At 38.7% G+C, this 21,976-nt stretch overlaps 1 non-coding gene across 1 annotated transcript; it reads right to left on the reverse strand.

Annotated features, from left to right (window-relative positions):
* Nucleotides 1-447: 447 nt before the first annotated feature.
* LOC118482438 lies at nt 448-554 on the reverse strand. Its single transcript, XR_004868477.1, has one exon. It is a non-coding gene; the product is annotated as a small nucleolar RNA R71 (small nucleolar RNA).
* Between the last annotated feature and the right edge of the window lie 21,422 nt (nt 555-21,976).

The raw sequence follows: 21,976 nt of genomic DNA on the forward strand, positions 1-21,976 counted from the left end.
CCCGAACGCTTTCTCAGAAAAAGACTAAAAGCCAAAAACCAAGAGAAGGTTTCGGGGAACCCACTTCCAATGGCGGACCAACGTACCCTCATGGATTATCTACGACCCACCGTAGGTAATCTCGGCGCCGCTATCAATGCACCGAATGTTGAAGCCAATAACTTCGAACTTCGGCCGCATTTGATACAGATGCTTCAGAACTCCGTAACCTTCCATGGGCTTGCGAACGAGGATCCCCATCTACATATTACTAATTTCTTAGAAATATGTGATACCTTTCGGATTAATGGAGCATCAAATGACGCCATCCGCCTCCGAATGTTTCCTTTTTCACTAAAAGACCGAGCAAAAGCTTGGCTTAACGCCCTCCCAGCTGGATCGGTAAACACCTGGGATGAACTAGCCCAAAAATTTCTATATAAGTATTTCCCTCCCGCTAAAACGGCTAAATTAATGACTGAAATTAATACATATTCACAAGAGGACGGGGAATCCTTATATGAAACTTGGGAAAGGTTCAAGGAGCTATTGCGAAAGTGTCCACATCACGGCCTTGCGATATGGCAACAAGTGTCCACTTTCTATAATGGGCTGTTGCCACACACAAGGCAAACACTGGACTCTAGTTCCGGGGGACTTTTAGGTAATCGACACCCGCATGAAATATATAATCAAATTGAGGAAATTGCTCAAACTAATTTTTAGTGGCACACTCCCCGAGGCAATAAATCCATTGCCCCGGGCGCCCATAAGGTTGATGAAGCACTTCTTTACAAGCCCAAATCGAGGCCCTTTCTTCAAAAATAAAAAAATTGGAAATGACAAAAACGGTCTCGGTTATGGCTTGTGAAGGGTGTGGTGGGCCATATAAAAATTGGAGTTGTATGAAAGAAACAGACGATCAACAAGAATCGGTAAACTACATTGATAATAGACCTAGGCCGTCGGGTCCTCCAACGGGCACCTACAACCAAGGATGGCGAAATCACCCTAACCTTGGTTGGAGAGAACCCGGCAATGGTAATAACCAACAAAACATTAACCAACGAACAAACTTTCAACAACCAAGAAATGAGTCACAAAATTTCCCTCAACAACAAGGTGGACGAGAAAGGCTTGAAGATACTATATCTCACCTCATCTCCGACACTGAAAAGAAAAACTCGGAGAGTGATGTGTGTTGGTGTATATATAATTTATATGTATAATTAAGCCCTTTTTACACCTTTAGCCAAGTTTTAAATTTATAAAAACACGATATTCACTAACACTAAACACACATATGGGCAAGTGCACCCATCGTGGACGTAGTATAGTGTTGGTAAGATACCGAGGTCGTCCAAGGACACAAGAGCTTTTAATACCGGTTTATCCTCAACCTCTAATCAAATCAAAAGTGAGAAAAATGTTTTTAAACTAAGAAAATAAAAACTAACTAAATGCTGAAAAAAAAAATAAAATAAAATAAAAACAGATAGACAAGATGAATCACTTGGATCCGACTCGTGTATTAGTATAACCTTTGATTATTTTCGCACTTTTGCACTTGTTTAAGAGATTATCTTAGTTATTGTAGTAGGCCCCTCTTTTGAAGGCGACGTTACCCTCAACCCAGTAGTTTGAGTCAGCAAGGATACAATCCTAAAGGGTCGGATTATTGGAAGATAATGAATTAAGTTATTAATGCAAATTATGGTAGGCCCCGCTTTTGGCGGTGACGTTACCCTCGACTAAGTAGTCTGAGTCAGCAGGGATACAGTCCTAAATAGCCGGGTTATAGTACTAATAGTAGTTAACTTATGAGGGGGTCAAAGAGTTTGGATCCCCGCCATCCAATACCTATGGGCATTGAAGGAGATCCTACTAAATTTGACCCAGGTCCCTTGCAGGACCTCTAAACGCTGAACAAGGGCAAGACCCTTACCAAACCGTTCCCTTAACCCCCGACCAGGTAGCCAACATACCTCCATATAGACCGTGGAGATATGAATGGTGAAAATCTTTTATTTTATATAGACAGTAAAATAATGCCAAGACACCACGGACAAAAGATAAGGAAAGATCACCTTCAACATAAGCAACTAGTTATTAAAGTCATTAATACAAAAACAAATAAAAAGTGCAAAAGATTAAAAATAAAAAGTATTATACTAAACACTTGTCTTCACCAAGTGATGTAAGAGACTTAGGCAAACATGGCCTTGATTGTCAAGAACTCTTACTATCAATCTTGGATCCCGAGACGACTCACACACTCTACGATGGACAATGGATGATGGTGGTGGATGAAGTGTGAGAGAGGTGGTGTGCCAAGGGATGAGATGGAATGAAACCAAGCACTCCTATTTATAGGCTGAACAGAAGGCTGGGCACCGCCCCGTGTCCGCTTGACACACCCCCGTGCCCGTCTGACACTCTCTCTCCTCATTAATTGTAATTCGCAATTACAATTAATGCGCCTGCTGTACTTTCACCATGCCCCCGTGCTCACTGGACACGGCCCCGTGGTGGGCAATAGAAGCTTCTACAAGTTTGTCTTTTGTGCTGCTTCTTGGGCACGACCCCGTGCTGGCTGAGCACGGGGCGTGTTCAGACTTCTGTTTTCTCTTCTTTGCTTTGGAGGATGCCGTTGAGGGTTCGGGCAGTCTACTTTTATTCCTTTCCTTGTATTTATGCTAGAATTAGTTGTCTTTTTCCTTCTTTTGTGAATTTGAGCTCATTTCATCCTGGAAATACAAAAGGAAGACAAAAACACTCTTTTTCCAACATTAGTACTTAAAAAGGGTTAGTTTTATGCCTTAATTGATGTGATTTATATGTTGCATTTTACACACATCAAATACCCCCACACTTGAACTTTTGCTTGTCCTCAAGCAAACTCTTTAAATGTGGCTTACACTCCCAAATGGAATAGGTAGAAGAGAATGTTTTTGGCTTGTCATAGAGTGTCGAGAATCCAAGATCTTTTTGGGTTTTATTTTTTTTATTTATTTACAATCCTATTCGTTATGATTTATTTAGAACGTTTCATAGGATAAATTACTTATTTGGGCATAACATGCCTTTTTAAAATTTTATTTATATACAAGTTCACATACCTCACGGGAGAAATCACTCAACACTCGGCCGAAGGTGTATTTTTAGTGAATCACTCGAGAGCGACATGGAGCTTACGCCTTCCATAGGCTTGCCAAGCAATCAATCCTCCTCCTTTTTAACTTTATACCTTTGTGAATATCAAGAGGACTTTTTGGGTAAAGGGTTAGGCTTGGGCTAAAGGTGGGTGGTTGGGTTAGTGGTTAGTAAAAGGGCGAAAAGCGTAAAAAGCGTCGGTTTTCGTAACACAATTTTTTTAGTGACTTTTTATTTTGAAGTATTTCTCCAAACAAGCTTTTGTTTGTATAGCTTTGTTTGTTTTTAACTTCATCATATATATATATATATATATATATATATATATATATATATATATATTAGTCACATAAAAGAACGAGCTTGCAAAAAACCGAGCTTTGTTACTAAAATAAGGGGTGAAAAACAAAAAGGTTTTTGGTGGGTAAAAAGGGTTTTAGGGTAATGAAATGAAAGGTTTAGGCTCAAAGGGGTTAACTAGGGGGATTTTGGGTAGGTGGAAAAAAAAAATTGAAAAATAATGGTGTAGAAAGAAAAATGGTTAGTCCTAATGCCTCCATCATTTACTTACTTGGGTTTAAGTTGGTAAGGACCGGGAATGAATCGTCGTGGCAAGTTCTAGAGTTGTAAGAACCAAGCGGCTATTCACACAAGAAACGAAAAATGAGCATTTAGTCTAAAGATGTAAATTTGTATGCTCAATAAAGGCTCAAAACTCACTTTTGTGGGAATGGGTTTTTAATGTGATCAAGTATATATAATTAAATTTTAACTAGACTTGTTATGCCGTTTCATAATTTTCTTATGTTGGTTCTTGTTATCACGACGCTTTCGGTTGTAAATTTTATAAAAATATAACCTTATTAATCTTGTGATTCCCAACTTAAACTTTAGACAAGTAAAAAAAAATGAAAATTTTTTTTTGAAAAAAATTTGGGGTGTTTAGCGGTTCCAATAGAGTTTTGTGTAAGGCTTGTTGTTAGGACTTGCAAAATTTCAAAGTGTTAGCTTCCCCCCCACACTTAAATTACACATTGTCCTCAATGTGTCCCAAAAATAAATTTTTAGGTTGATTGGATGTGTGGTGTGGTGTTAAAAAGCAAAGATTTATGTTACTGGCAGTCTGGACACGGCCCCGTGGTGACCGGGCACGGCCCCGTGGTCAGGTGCCAGTAACAGAAATTAAAGAAATGAAACAGAAGCCTGGACACGGGGGCGTGTCTAGTGAACACGGCCCGTGTCCAGTTACCTGAACTGGGCGTTTTTCTGCAGGTGGCTCAGCACGGTGCCGTGTTGGTTGGGCACGGCCCGTGTTAAGCCTTCTGTGATGGAGATTTGTGTCGGGTTGCTCTGTTCTTTGTGCATGGGGCCATTTTTCTCGTTCCCCTTTTCATCCATTACCACCATAAGTGTGTTTTATTCATCAATAACCATCAAACCTTAGAAACCATCATATCATTGCAAACATAGAGAGTTACATATAGTTTTTAAATAACTAGGGGGATACATGAGGTCATCATAAAGGGTTCCACTTATTTAAGAAAATTTCGGGAATAGCTTCCCGATGTAGTAAGACCTTTAGCCGATGGCTCCTCGTTATTGTTCAAAGCCACTTTTCTATCTCCCTTGGAAGGAAGAAAGCATCTTCATTCTCTTCAGTGGCTTGAGGAGGAACATTCACCGGGACTCCTTGCACCACCCTTTGCTGAGGCCCTTGGTGCATGGCATACTATTCGGCCGGAATGATGACCTCGGGCACTACATTCCACACTCTTTGGGTTATTACGGGAACCAAAGGCGGGGAGGCGAGAAGGTTTAACCTCTGGTGCAGGAGGTTCACTTCTCGAAGACAGCCTTCCAACCCCACCGTCAGATGATTAATACGGTCCACTAACGCTTCTTCTACTCCCGTCATCTCGTCTATGGCTTCCCTTAAGGCGTAAACGTAGTTTACTAGGGAGTCTTCTGCCGTAGACGACCTTCTTCCATTTCGGTTATTTCTTGAAGATGATCCGCTAGTTCTGCTGGCCATTTTCTGTGAAAGAAACCGAAGATAACTAAATTTTTGCAAAACAGCACCTCGAACATGGCCCCGTGCTCACTGAGCACGGCCCCGTGTCCAGTTGTCTGCAGGATTTTTGGCTAAGGATTCTTGGGTTTTAAATTATTTTCACATCTTTTAACTGTGGTTTAAGCTTAGATAATTTAAAACAAAGTTATAAAATCAACTTTAAACAAGAATCCGTAGCAAATAATCTTACAAACTTTGCATAGAAGGTTGGAATCATGGGGTTTCCAAGCTTCCATGGAGGAGATGTTTGAAAAATTTTGAAAGAAGGGGAAATGAACAAAAGTGGAAGGGACAAGATGGTCCTTGGGAACCTTCTTTTAGCACTTACCTAGGATGGTATATGTGAAGATCCCAGGAATCTCTGTCTAGTGAAGTTGTAAAAAATGAGCAGGAATCAGGCTGCATTTAAAGAAAACGACAGCACGCTGGACACGGCCCCGTGTCCGCTGGGCACGGCCCCGTGTGCAGAGAAAATCCTGACACATTTTGTCCGTATTCTGACAAAATCAGCAGAGAATCTTCTGGGTGAGCACGGGGTCGTGTTGACCGGACACGGCCCCGTGTCGGGAGGCTGTTTTGTTGCTCCTAAGGATTTTATTTATATCGGGTGGTTCTTGATTTGTTGGAACAACCCCAAAGTGCCTAAGATACCTTAATTGTCCTATACTAAGGCGAGAACGCAAGAGGTTATCGGTGAGGGTAATTCCTATTTTCATTCTAGGTGGACAAGTCCAACCCTTTCTCGGGCTCTCGTTAAAGAAGGTGTATGCCGAATCGCTCAGGTCTATATATGCATCGAACGAAGTCGATGGAGAGTCCTTCACGGCACAATCGGCACAGGGACGACTATCGTCCAAGTCTTTCCTAGGTATGAAGGTATTTTTGGGAGCAACGAGGTTGCCGGAATGCGGTTCCAACATTTCCTCATGGTCATCGTCTTGAGGCGGATCAATAAAATCCTTCCTAAGTTCCTTTGACCAAATTAGAATTAGTTCTTCTAGTTGAAATAGCTCGTCAAGGAGCATTTCCCCTAGAATATCTGGCTGGGCGCATTCGAGGGAGAGATAGTGCTTATTTTTACTTTCGCCCCTCTTAAGGTTACAAGAAATCGGTGGGTCTATATAGTGGGGCCTATAATTTAGAAAATAACATTTTAATTCTTCATGTTCGCCTCCACATAATTGATACCACATACCATAAGAGTGCCGAAAGTAAAAAGAATTACTATTACTCATGGTTGTGTCAGAAATTACCAACCGCCAGGATCTAACGGTTCTGTTTTCAGTAAGAGAATCTTGGGCACGGGGGCGTGTTGAGTGGACACGGCCCCGTGTTCAGCTTACTGTCTGACTTAAAACAGGATTGCCAGTTCCAATGATTGAGCACGGGGGCGTGTTCAGCGGGCACGGCCCGTGCTGAGCTCTGCAGAAGCTGAAAAACTAAAAAAAAATCCTAAAAATTAAAAAGAAAAATAAAAATATGATTAGGCCGTTGATTCCTAAGTTTCTTAAAATCCTTGTGTCCCCGGCAGCGGCGCCAAAAACTTGATGTTTGTTGGTGTATATATAATTTATATGTATAATTAAACCCTTTTTACACATTTAGCCAAGTTTTAAATTTATAAAAACACGATATTCACTAACACTAAACACACATATGGGCAAGTGCACCCATCGTGGACGTAGTATAGTGTTGGTAAGATACCGAGGTCGTCCAAGGACACAAGAGCTTTTAATACCGGTTTATCCTCAACGTCTAATCAAATCAAAAGTGAGAAAAATGTTTTTAAACTAAGAAAATAAAAACTAACTAAATGCTGAAAAAAATAAAATAAAATAAAAACAGATAGACAAGATGAATCACTTGGATCCGACTCGTGTATTAGTATAACCTTTGATTATTTTCACACTTTTGCACTTGTTTAAGAGATTATCTTAGTTATTGTAGTAGGCCCCTCTTTTGAAGGCGACGTTACCCTCAACCCAGTAGTTTGAGTCAGCAAGGATACAATCCTAAAGGGTCGGATTATTGGAAGATAATGAATTAAGTTATTAATGCAAATTATGGTAGGCCCCGCTTTTGGCGGTGACATTACCCTCGACTAAGTAGTCTGAGTCAGCAGGGATACAGTCCTAAATAGCCGGGTTATAGTATTAATAGTAGTTAACTTATGAGGGGGTCAAAGAGTTTGGATCCCCGCCATCCAATACCTATGGGCATTGAAGGAGATCCTACTAAATTTGACCCAGGTCCCTTGCAGGACCTCTAAACGCTGAACAAGGGCAAGACCCTTACCAAACCGTTCCCTTAACCCCCGACCAGGTAGCCAACATACCTCCATATAGACCGTGGAGATATGAATGGTGAAAATCTTTTATTTTATATAGACAGTAAAATAATGCCAAGACACCACGGACAAACGATAAGGAAAGATCACCTTCAACATAAGCAACTAGTTATTAAAGTCATTAATACAAAACCAAATAAAAAGTGCAAAAGATTAAAAATAAAAAGTATTATACTAAACACTTGTCTTCACCAAGTGATGTAAGAGACTTAGGCAAACATGGCCTTGATTGTCAAGAACTCTTACTATCAATCTTGGATCCCGAGACGACTCACACACTCTACGATGGACAATGGATGATGGTGGTGGATGAAGTGTGAGAGAGGTGGTGTGCCAAGGGATGAGATGGAATGAAACCAAGCACTCCTATTTATAGGCTGAACAGAAGGCTGGGCACGGCCCCGTGTTCGCTGGACACGCCCCCGTGCCCGTCTGACACTCTCTCTCCTCATTAATTGTAATTCGCAATTACAATTAATGCGCCTGCTGTACTTTCACCACGCCCCCGTGCTCACTGGACACGGCCCCGTGGTGGGCAATAGAAGCATCTACAAGTTTGTCTTTTATGCTGCTTCTTGGGCACGGCCCCGTGCTGGCTGAGCACGGGGCGTGTTCAGGCTTCTGTTTTCTCTTCTTTGCTTTAGAGGATGTCGTTGAGGGTCTGGGCAGTCTACTTTTATTCCTTTCCTTGTATTTATGCTAGAATTAGTTGTCTTTTTGCTTCTTTTGTGAATTTGAGCTCATTTCATCCTGGAAATACAAAAGGAAGACAAAAACACTCTTTTTCCAACATTAGTACTTAAAACGGGTTAGTTTTATGCCTTAATTGATGTGATTTATATGTTTCATTTTACACACATCAGAGAGGTTTCTACAATTAGAATCAAATTTTAGAAATCAACAAGCTAGTATTCAAAACATCGAAAAAAAATAAGTCAACTAGCCCAAAATTTCTCCGAGAGACCACAAGGCGCGTTACCAAGCAATACCGAAACAAACCCAAAAGCGCAAGTTCATCTCATCACATTACGGAACCGCACTGTGGGAACAACGGAAGGCCCGCCGCCTAACGAGGAGACCATAACGCCACCCCCACAAGAGAAGGGTTCCCCTCCCTCACCAGAGCCTACCAAGGCTCCTCGAGTTCTGTACCCCGGTAGGTTAATCCGTCAAAAGACCAATGAGCAATTCGCAAAATTCGAAAGTCTACTAAAACAATTGCATGTCAACATTCCTTTCATTGATGTCCTAACCCAAATGCCTAAATACTCTAAGTTTATGAGGGACTTCCTCACTCATAAAAGGAAAATTGAAACATTGCAATTAGTTAACTTAGGTGAAGAATGCTCCGCCCTCGTACTCAACAAACTCCCCCAAAAGAAAATTGATCCCGGAAGCTTCACAATTCCTTGCTCGATCGTGGACTCCCCCGTTCGTAATGCACTAGCCGACCTTGGGGCTAGCATTAACCTCATGCCCGAATCGATGTTCAAAAGACTCGGCCTAGGAAAAACGAGTCCTACAAAAATGAGTATACAACTTGTTGATCGATCCGTCAAATTCCCACAAGGTGTCATTGAAAATGTTCTAGTCAAGGTGGACAATTTCGTTTACCCGGCCGACTTTGTCATACTTGATATGGAAGAAGATACCGAAGTCCCACTCATACTAGGGAGACCCTTTCTCGCCACCGCACAAGCAGTGGTGGACATGAATGACGGAACGCTCACTTTAAAATATGGGGATAATGAAGTAAAATTCGGGGTTGGGAAGAAGAAAGAGGACGATGACCCGGTCAATTACATGAAGGTTATTGATTCGAGTTTGGATGCTGCTCTCCGACGGTGCAACATGGGATGCAAAACATCCCGCTCAGAAAACATATAGCCTTGCCTTGGGTCTAGCCAAGGACCCTTATAAACATGGCGCACCACGGAGGCAATCCGCGGAACTATCCTTAGATTAAGTTTAATATTTTAGTTTTAATGTGCAGGAATAAAACACACTCATGGTGGTCAAGGATGAAAAGGGAAACGAGAAACATGGCCCATGCACAAAAACAAGGCCACCCGACAACAATTTCTCAATTACAGTAAGTTCAGCACGGGCCGTGCCCAGCCAACACGGCCCCGTGCTGAACACCCTGCAGACAAATGCCCAGTTCAGGTAACTGGACACGGGCCGTGTTCACCGAACACGCCCCCGTGTCCAGGCTTCTGTTTCTTTCTTTAATTATTGTTACTGGCACCTGAACACGGGGCCGTGCCCGGTCCCCACGGGGCCGTGTCCAGACTGCCAGTAACATAAACTTTTGCTTTTAACACCATTTTACACATTCAATCAACCTAAAAATCTATTTTTGGGACACATTATACCCTTATACAATTAGCAACTTAGGTTGTGTCTTATATGTTTAAGAGTCACACCCTTTAATTTATTTTACTCACACCTTTCCATTTTATTATATTAATATAACCCTACAAAAATTAACTTGGGTTGCCTCTCTAGAATGAAAAGTTGTGACTTTTAAAAAACCACACATACATACCCCTTTGCTTAATTATATTACTTACATGTACCCCTTTGCTTAATTATATTACTTACATGTGCCCCTTTGTTTAACACATATACCCATTTGATTAACACATACCCTTTTATTTAATACACATGTCTGTTTGTTTATACAACAATAAAAGGTAACTTAGTACACAATGGATGAGAAAAAGACACAATGGTTCCCCTTTAATTAACACATACCCTTTTGTTTAACACACATACCCCTTCCTTAATCAACATACACCCTTTTGTTTAACACAGTATCTTTTGATTAACATAGCCTTTTGTTTTACACCGCTTCGCTGCAACTTATATTTTAGAAATATACCACGCAAACAATCCAATTAAATGCCACACAAATTAATTAACCAACATTGGTGATGCCGCTTCATAACCTACCCAATCAAATTACACAAATTAAATTAATTAATCTAAAATAGCTTCGCATACGAACTGACACAACCGCCTCCCAAATCCCTTTCTAATCACCCAATCGCCGCCATTCATAAATCAAGAACAAGAGTTATCAATCACCCTGGTAGTATTGCAAATTAGTTTCAATAGGTTCAGTTTGTTCTGTTTTCTTTTATTTTTTGTGTTTACTCTTTGTATCACGATTACCAATCGATCGACTCAATCAATTTTCTTTTGTATGGTTTTTTTATTTATCCCTACGCAACCCTATTCCATGTGTAATTGGTGGACATGCACTAGGATATCAATTAGTGAACATGTGTGTTATTAGAAAATATATGTGTTGTTTGCAATATCACAAATGAAAACTGAATTCAAAAACTCTTTTAGAAATTTTTTTCCACGTTGAAAACATTGGCTTACTTTATGCCTTTTTACTATAACTATCAAAACAAAAAAAAAAAATTCCAATTTTGATATTTGAATTCAAAACTACTTTTTCTGTTGAGAAACAATTTGCAATCCACAAATGTTTTCCAAAGTTTAATATGCAAACAACAAATGTTTTTCAAAGTGTAATAAAATTTAGTTAGATTCAATCCTTTTAAAAAACCTCCAAGAACTTTGCCTAAATTTTCCATAAAAACAATAACAATTATGTCATTGGAACCGAGATTACGGTTTATGCATATCCTTTCTGTTTGGTACCAAAAATTAACGAATATCGGAACTGGAATCACAGTTTTTGCCGGTCGTTTCTGTTTGGTACCATAAAAAGTAAACTAACTGACATCGAAACTGGGGTCATGATTGAAGATCAACATCGTGTTGTTGAGAGATATATTGTACTAACAAGCAATATATAATGCATCATTATATACTATAAACAGTAAACTAACGGATATGAGAACTGGGGTCACGATTGAAGATCAAAATCATGTTTTGAGAGATGTATTGTACTAACAAGCAAATATATAATGCAACCTTATATATTAATGCACTTGGGTGGTATTAACCATTTTTATTTAAGGCCTACCTTTCTTTCGGAACATAAGATTGAGAACGCTTATTTAAACTTTAGACATTAAATTGATATCAAGATAGTAGAGATAAAAAACAAAATCTTTTGAAGTTATTGTAAAGCTTAAGTTAAAAAAGGTAAATGTGTCAAATTTTAAACTGTTAAATCAATATTATAAAACATAGTTTATGTTAACTATTCTAATTTCCGCCGCAACGCGCGGGTAGCGTTAACTCGTTGAGGACAATGTGTAATTTAAGTGTGGGGGATGCTAAAACCTTGAATTTTGCAAGTCCTAATAACAAGCCTTACACAAAACTCTATTGGAACCGCTAATCACCCCAAATTTTTTCAAAAATTTTCATTTTTTCCACTTGTCTAAAGTTTAAGTTGGGAATTCTAAGACTAACAAGGTTAGATTTTTACAAGTTTACAACCGATAGCGTCGTGATAAAAAGAACCAACATAAGAAAATTATGAAACGGCATGACAAGCCTAGTTAAAATTCGATTATATATACTTGATCACATTAAAACCCATTCCCACAAAAGTGAGTTTTTAAGCCTTTATTGAGCATACAAATAAACATCTTTACGCTAAATGCTCATTTTTCGTTTCTTGTGTGAATAGCCGCTTGGTTCTTACGACTCTAGAACTTGCCACGACAATTCATTCCCGGTCCTTACCAACTTAAACCCAAGTAAGTAAATGATGGAGGCATTAGGACTAACCTTTTTTCTTTCAACACCATTATTTTTATTTTTCTTTTCACCTACCCAAAAACTCCCCCTAGTTAGCCCATTTGCGCCTAAACCTTTTCATTTCTTAACCCAAAAACCCTTTTTACCCACCAAAAAAAAAAAACCGTTTTTACCCACCAAAAAAAAACCCTTTTTATTTTTACCCTTTATTTTAGTAACAAGCTCGGTTTTCGTGTGACTAAAAAAAAATTTACAATGAAGTTAAAAATAAACAAACAAAGCTCCTCAAACAAAAGCTTGTTTGAAGAAATACTTCATTTAAAATAAAAAGTCACAAAAACAAAATGTTTTACGAAAAAACCGACGCTTTTTACGACTTTCGCCCTTTTTCTACTAACCACTAACCCAACTACCCACCTTTAGCCCAAGCCTAACCCTTCACCCAAAAAGTCCTCTTGATATTTACAAAGGTATAAAGTTAAAAGGGAGGAGGATTGATTGCTTGCCAATCTTATGGTAGGAATAAGTTCCATGCCGCTCTCGAGTGATTCACTAAAAATACACCTTCGGCCGAGTGGGAGTGATTTCTCCCGTGAGGTATGTGAACTTGTATATAAATGGAATTTTAGAAAGGTATGTTATGCCTTAATAAATAATTTACCTTATGAAAAGTTTTTAATAAATCATGACGAATAAGATTGTAAATAAATAAAAATAAAACCAAATAAAGATCTTGGATTCCCGACACTCTATGACAAGCCAAAACCTTCTCTTCTACCCATTCCATTTGGGAGTGTAAGCCACATATTAAAGAGTTTTGCTTGAGGACAAGCAAAAGTTCAAGTGTGGGGATATTTGATGTGTGTAAAATGCAACATATAAATTACATCAAATGAGGCATAAAACTAAACCTTTTTAAGTACTAATGTTGAAAAAAATGTGTTTTTGTCTTCCTTTTGTATTTTCAGGATTAAATGAGCTCAAATTAACAAAAGAAGCAAAAAGGCAGCTAAATCTAACATAAATACAAGAAAAGGAACAAAAGTGGATTGCCCGACCCCTCAACAGCATCCTCCCAAGCAAAACAGAGAAGGCAGAAGACTGAACACGCCCCGTACTCAGCGAGCACGGGGCCGTTCCTAAGAAGCAGCAGAAAAGACAAACCTGTAGAAGCTTCTATTGCTCACCACGGGGGCGTGCCCAAAGTACTGCAGGCACATTAATTGTAATTGCGAATTACAATTAATGAGGAGATATAGTGTCAGACAGGCACGGGGCCGTGCCCAGCGGACACGGGGCCGTGCCCAGGCCTCTGTTCAGCCTATAAATAGGAGTGCTTGGCTTCATTGCAACTCATCCCTTGGCACACCACCTCTCTCACACTTCATCCACCACCCACCACCATCACAACACCATCATCCACCACCATCATCCATTGTCCATCATAGAGTGTGTGAGTCGTCTCGGGATCCAAGATTGATCGTAAGAGTTCTTGACAATCAAGGCCATGTTTGCCTAAGTCTCTTACATCACTTGATGAAGACAAGTGTTTAGTATAATACTTTTATTTTTAATCTTTTGCACTTTTTATTTGGTTTTGTATTAATGACTTTAATAACTAGTTGCTTATGTTGAAGGTGACTTTTCCTTATCGTTTGTCCGTTGTGTCTTGGCATTATTTTACTGTCTATATAAAACAAAAGGTTTTCACCATTCATATCTCCACGGTCTATATGGAGGTATGTTGGCTACCTGGTCGGGGGTTAAGGGAACGGTTTGGTAAGGGTCTTGCCCTTGTTCAGCGTTTAGAGGTCCTGCAAGGGACCTGGGTCAAATTTAGTAGGATCTCCTTCAATACCCAAAGGTATTGGATGGCGGGGATCCAAACTCTTTGACCCCCTCATAAGTTAACTACTATTAATACTATAACCCGGCTATTTAGGACTGTATCCCTGTTGACTCTGACTACTTAATCAAGGGTAACGTCACCTCCAAAAGAGGGGCCTACCATAATTTGCATTAATAACTTAATTCATTATCTTTCAATAATCCGACCCTTTAGTATTGTATCCTTGCTGACTCAAACTACTGGGCTGAAGGTAACGTCGCCTTCAAAAGAGGGGCCTACTACAATAACTAAGATAATCTCTTAAACAAGTGCAAAAGTGCGAAAATAATCAAAGGTTATACTAATACACGAGTCGGATCCAAGTGATTCATCTTGTCTATCTGTTTTTATTTTTATTTTATTTTTCAGCATTTAGTTAATTTTATTTTCTTAGTTTAAAAATCTTTTCTAACATTTTGATTTGATTAGACGTTGAGGATAAAACGGTACTAAAAGCTCTTATGTCCTTGGACGACCTCGGTATCTTACCAACACTATACTACGTCCACGATGGGTGCACTTGCCCATATGTGTGTCTAGTGTTAGTAAATATCGTGTTTTATAAATTTAAAACTTGGCTAAAAAGTGTAAAAAGGGCTTAAAATATATACCAAAAATATATAACACCTCGCACACATCAAATGAACAAATCAGATTCGTACAGACATACTTCTTTTCAACAAATGAACTAATTTAACTAGATGAACTTGTAATTTTTGTGCAAATCAGTTTCGCAAAAACAAACCCCTGTGAATGAAGAATCTCAATTTCTTGCAAATGAACCAAATATCAGATCTATACGAATCAGAAACAAACTGATTCGTGAATGCGGATTGGCTGATCAATTAATCTGATTCGTGATTATGTATGAGTGCCTAAAGGAGTAATATTACAGTGGTGAGGACTTGAGGGTGGTGGCTAGAGGTGGCAGTGGTGGTTTTGGTGGTGAATGGTGGTGGCAGTGGTGGCAAGGGGTAATATCACAGAGTGAACAAAACACAGGGGGTAATATGAAAGGGCGTTATAGTCATTTCAAGTTATAGTCAACAGATCAGTCAACAAATTTGAAGCCGAGGGGTAAGGTTGCGACATAACAGCAAACGTTGGGGGGTAAAATTGCAATGATTTTATTAGGAGGGGTAAGGGTGCCAATCACCCTAAACCCCAGGGGGTAAAATTGTAGTTTACTCTAGCATTAAATATATTCTATATAATTACAAAACGGAAATAAGAAGCCTTGAATAATTTTTGCATATTATTTTTGTAATGTTTGCAACAAACATACATTTGAACTTGACTAATTGTTCTAAAAGGTGGACAACTTTTAATAGTTTGAGTTTGAAAATATAGATAAAAACTAAAGAGTAAATTACGTTTTGGCCCATGTAGTTATATCACTTTTACTATATTAGCCTAAAATAGGGTTTTTTTAACAACTGTGCCCCCGTGATCTCTATGACTAACTATTTTGTCCCCTGAATCTAACTCAACATGGCAGTCACATGATGGGCATATTTGTAATTTCCCTCCCCCCTACTGACTTTATAAAAAAATTAAATCCTTAACCTCTAAGCATGTTTTGGATTTAAGCTAGCTACTTCCTATTAAAACTAAAGATACATGTCCATGAGTCCATCTTAAAAACTTGATTCGTAAAATCCTTAAACTCAATATTCACAACAAGTCCTAATTAACAAACCTAATACCTTCTCAAATGCAGAACTAAGACCAAATCAGTTAAACCAACACCAATTTTAATCTATTTGCAATTTGTGCAATATAAATCTCAATCAACTCACAAATCTTATTAACATAATGTTCGAATTCATATCAACATTAACCTAATTAACTGATTTACAATTACCAGCACACCAGTGGATCAATCCTCAATACAAATCCTAAATCTCCCAATTGCTCATACAACACACGTACACGTTCATTTATATAAACCTAAAACCACATATTCTTAACATTATTACCATATGTTCGATCTCAGGAACCTTCAATACTTTCAAATTCACCTCTCTTTTTCTGAAATTGAGAAGAATCAAACGAAAGTATATTAGAAATTGAAGAAAACTTACATCATTGAAGACGAAGACGATGCTGATGGTGGTCGGGTCAGTGTGGGTGGCGCGATGGTTGTCGGATTTGGTGGGTTAGCCAGATTTGGGGTGTATGGTGGTGGTTTAAAGGATCTGAATCACTAAAGCTGAATCACCCAAATTTGTTAATATTTGATTTGAATCGGATTTGGTGGGTTTCATTCGAACACACAAACACTGAATCTAAATCACCCACTCTTTAACGACATCACCATCTCCCTATGTTCCAGATCTGAGTCACCCAGATTTGGGTTTTGTTTTTGATTTGTTCTTGTTCATGAAGATCTGAAACTGAAATGTGAGTTTTGGTTAGGGGATGATGATGGTTGAAGGTGGTCATGTCCTTGAAGATTTAGGTTTGAAGTGTTCTTGAAGATGATGATGTGTTCTTGAAGATCTGGGTTAGAAGATGATGATGTGTAGATGATGGGTTCTTGTTCTTGAATTTGGGTTTTGTTTTTTGATTCGTTCTTGTTCATGAAGATCTGAAACTGAACTGTTGATTTAATTATTGTTTTATTTTTTATAAAGTCAGTAAAAGTAAAGGGGGAGGGGTAATTACAAATATGCCCATCATGTGCCTACCATGTGACAAATAATTAACCAGGATAAGGGGTTGATTTAGACTCTGGGGCCAAAATAGTTAGTTATAAAGACCACGGGGGCACAGTTGCTAAAAAATCCTATATGGGCTAATATAGTAAAAGTGATATAACCACAGGGGCCAAAAACAAAATTTACTCCAAACTAAATATAAGGTTGAGTTTGAAAGTACAGAAAACAAACTAAATATGCAGCAAACATCATATATCTTTTAAACAAAATAGATATCACCAATACTAAAAGACTATCATAATTTTTGTGACGGAAAACATAAGATTCTTTTCTTGACATTTATGTTAGAAAAAATATGCCAAAAACTCAAGAAAGTATTAAAAGTATTAAAAGTTGAATATTATTAATAATCAATTTGTCACAATACATATAGTTCAAATAACAATGGAAGTACAACAAAAATCCGGTTTATGTCTCTAAGGCATCATCCCTAAGTGTCGTCATCAAGTCTTCAAACTTGTTAACCTGATTGTGTTGTTAGAGATTCTCACACAATTTAACAAATCATAGCAAAAAGTGTCCTACGCGATGTCTTATAAGCAAACAAACCAAAACAAATCGTCTTCGACAAGTTGGTGACCTTAACAACCAAAAGGGGACGAGATGGAAATCCACGACTTGGAGCCTTCGCAAGATCAACCATAAGTCACATACAAGATGTTCGGGGCAATGATAATTGTGGGTTTCGAGCTATAGCGGTCGGCTTGTCGCATCATGAGATGGAGTAGGCCGTTAATATAGTAGGAGCTTCTAGGTGAGTGCAACCGGTACTACGACATGTGGAATACAATAAATCCTGTTGAGTTTCAGTTAGTTCGAAACTCCTTACATTGGGACAGTATAGAGTTTGTAGCGGGTGATATGTGGCTGCTAATGCCTTTCACGGTGGTCATGATAGCTAACCGGTGGAATGTCATTTCTCACTTATTACGCTCGTACATGTTAAGCCATTTTATTCTTGTCAAGTTAGAAGGGGAATATCCAATGCCTACCCCGCTAGGATACCGGCGACAACCGACACGGCATACATCACTAGTGAGCTAGCTGGGAAAAATTTTACAAGGAATGTATAATTCAATATCAGAAGATCGTTGATGAATACAAGACGACGGAATTCGTGGATTTAGGTTGGCTATGAATTTGAAATGTTATTTCATGTTTTGACAATTTGCAATGATGTGAGTGAATTAATTGCATGTATGTACATATTCACTCTGAGCACATACCAACTGTCTTTTCCTCCATTCCACATAACGGTAATCAAGAGAAAGTAGTTCGTTAGGACTCAAACAAACGACCAATTAATAAACATGAAGCAAAAGCAAAGTAAACAAGATCTGATTTCATGTTTTGACACTTTGTAATGATGTGAGTGAATTAAATGCATGTATGGACTCAAGAGAAAGTAGTTCGTTAGGACTCAAACAAACGACCAGTTGATAAACATAAAGCAAAAGCAAAATAATCTTGATCTTATTTCATGTTCTAATAATTTGTAATGATGTGAGGGAATTAAATGCACGTATGCACATATTCACTCTTAACACATACCGACTGCGTTTTCGTCAATTCCACATACCGGTAATAAAGAGAAAGTAGTTCGTTAGGACTCAAACAAATGACCACTTGATAAACATAAAGCAAAATCTGTTCTGACAATTTGTAATGATGTGTAACACCCGTCTTAATTTTACAGAGGTTTAATGAAAAAGTGCGAGATATTATATAAAACTGTACCTTACATCATATTTAGTACAAAATCAAAGATTTTAAAGTGATCACATGCTAGTTAACTACTAACTAGTTAAAGTATTCAAAACATGATTTACAAATTGTTTACATCATAATATAGTCTAAACAGAGTTAAGCTACACGGAAGTTTCAAAAGTATCGTGTTCGGTTCTTCACCACAGGCTTGATCATCGTCCACTAACTTGCAAAACCTAAAAACTAAAGATTTATAACAAATATTAGTGTTAGATTCCATAGAAATATTGTTTAATTGAAAATACATTTAGAAACGGATTAACTTAAACTATGATATACAAAAACTTAGCCAAATTTTCCAGACTCTACCGTAACTTACGGTATCTACCGTAAGTTACGATAGTCGTTTTATGTTTCTGGTCCACCGTAACTCAGGAGAGAACCACCGTAAACTTTTGGACTCTACCGTAAAACGGTGGATACCGTAATCGGTAGCCACTGCAAATCCATGTTTTGTTTGATTTGGTTATTTTGCCCAAACTCGATTCCAAGATTTCTCATTCTAACAATTAACACACTGATTTCTCGTATTCTAATGTGTCTTTCACGAACAATGATGATGACCGAATGATCATACTACAATGCATTAACCTCGCATCATTTGATTATTCGACCCGTTTGGCTCATCTATGGAATCCTCCATTTTGATGACTACCAATGCGATCTAACCAATTCTTTATCTATAATTCGACATAGCGAACATTATCGCTTTAATTCAGCTCAACTTCTATTCTAAGATTCGACTACACATATGATAATTATTAAATTACCCAATGTAACGAGTTAAGTTACATACCTTCAAAGTAGGCCCTTCAAACGTGGTTCGCCACCCGCTTGTCCGCTTGACGCTCCTGCGTCCTTTCCTATAGAGTTCATTTATGACATATTTAGAACTCTCTTTAATTCATAATTCGCATAATACACCGAAACATCAATTATGCGTTTTAACTTTGAATTTCAGTTTTAAGCCTTCTTTGAGGCATTTTCACAAACACTTTATGGGCAGATTTTTACATGATTAAATATCAAGTCTCTAGCTTGTCACTTAGCCCTAATTTCACATCAATCAACCATTTTACCTGATTGTTAGCTTCCATAATTCTGGAATCGCTTCACAATTGTCAACTTACACTAGAACAACATCAAATTTCCTAGTGATTATCAATTTCTACATAACCCACTAATCACCTACAAGGGTGTTCATGGATTTTGCTAAATTACACATGATTTCAACTCATATTTGTCTAGGGTTTGTCCCTAGACACTATATTGTTCTTAATCCATCATAAAAACAAACATGCAACCCTAAATTTCAAATTTCCCGAATTTATGAGAATTTCAAGTTGAGGGTTTTCATCAAATTTTACATACCTTGTAATCCTCTTGTGATGAGGATCACTAATCTCAGCTTGAATTTTGATTTGGGACAGATCTTGACCTTCAATTTGTATGATTTAAGAGAGTCTAGGGTTTGAAGGGGAACTTGGGTTCGCCCCTGTCTCTTGGTCAATCTCAACAACACCAAACAATGGTGTTGTGAGTTAATTGTTTTGTTTTGGTATTCTTAGTTTACACGTAAACACAATTGGTCCCTCAACTTTAGTTTTTCTCATGTTTTAACTCTTACTACACATAGGTAATAAACAAACTAGGTTAGTCCCATCCCTAGTTATTTTATTTTACTAATTTATTAGTAATATGATTGGAATTTAAGAGTTTTGTATTTTCGGGATGTTACAAGTCCACCCCCCTTAAAAGGGTTTCGTCCTTGAAACCAAGGTACGTACCGAACAAAGTAGGGTAGAGACGTCTCATTTCTTCTTCGGACTCCCATGTAGTGTCCGAACCTTTCCAATGCTCCCACTTGACCTTGACTTGATCGATTTATTTGTTTCGCAGATATTTGACCTTTCGATCTAAAATCTCCACCGGTCTCACTGCATAATTCAGGCTATTGTCCACCTCGATATCGTCATAATGGACATAAGCTGTTTCGTCCGCTAGACACTTTCGCAACTGCGATACGTGAAACGTGCCATGTATTCCATTCAATTCTTTCGGCAGTTCTAGGCGATAAGCCACCTTGCCAACCCGTTCGATGATTTTAAATGGCCCAATAAACCTCGGGCTTAGTTTTCCCCTTTTTCTAAATCTGATAACGCCCTTCCATGGGGAAACCTTTAGCATAACCATATAGCTGAAATTCAATTGGTCTTCGTCTTTTGTCGGCATAAGACTTTTGTCTATCTTGGGCCGCTTTCAAATGGGCTCGCACCACTTCAATTTTCTCATTAGTGGTTCGGATTATATTCGTAGGTGCTAGTCCTCGTGGATCCACTTCTCCCCAACATACCGGAGTTCGACACTTTCTACCATATAACATTTCATACGGGGCCATTTTAATGCTCGCGTGATGGCTATTGTTATACGAAAATTCGACCAAGGGTAGATAGACATCCCAACTACCCCCGAAGTCAATAATGCAAGCCCGCAGCATATCCTCCAGCGTTTGTATTGTTCTTTCACTCTGCCAATCTGTTTGTGGATGGTAAGCGGTGCTAATGAACAGTTTAGTTCCCATTTGCTCGTGGAATTCATGCCAAAATTTCGAAGTAAACCGAGTATCTCTGTCTGACACAATAGATATCGGTACACCATGACGCGCTATGATTTCATTGGTGTACACCTCTGACATCTTCTCGGATGTATAAGTCTCGCGAATCGGAATGAAGTGAGCACTTTTCGTCAATCTATCCACGACTAGCCATATAGCATCAAACCCACGGTTGGTTTTGGGAAATTTGGTCAACAAATCCATGGTGATTTGTTCCCATTTCCAAACTGGGATGTCCAATGGTTGAAATTTACCATATGGTTTCTGGTGCTCTGCTTTGACTTACAAGCAGGTCAAACACTTCTCCACATATTTCACAATATCTCTTTTCATCCCGGGCCACCAATAGTTTTGTTTCAGATCATTATACATCTTGGTCGCACCCGGATGAATTGAATGTCGGGATTTATGAGCTTCATCGAGTAGAAGCATCTTCACCCCACAAGTATTTGGAACCCATATCCTTCCGGATCAAGTCTTCAACCCGTTATTTCCATCCAACAAATCCTTCAACTGGCCGATTATTCTTTCTTTCTTCCAATTCTCCTCTTTCATTTCTTCTAATTGCGCCTCTCGGATACGTTCAAGTATACCCGAGGTCACCACAAGCTGCATCGATCTTACTTGTATTGGGACATAGTCCGCTTTTCTGCTCAGAGCATCCGCCACCACATTTACCTTTCCGGGGTGATAGTGTATTTCACAGTCGAAATCTTTCACCGTTTCTAACCATCACCTTTGTCGC

The sequence above is a fragment of the Helianthus annuus genome, chromosome 9, assembly GCF_002127325.2.
Source record: "Helianthus annuus cultivar XRQ/B chromosome 9, HanXRQr2.0-SUNRISE, whole genome shotgun sequence".
Lineage (NCBI taxonomy): Eukaryota > Viridiplantae > Streptophyta > Magnoliopsida > Asterales > Asteraceae > Helianthus > Helianthus annuus.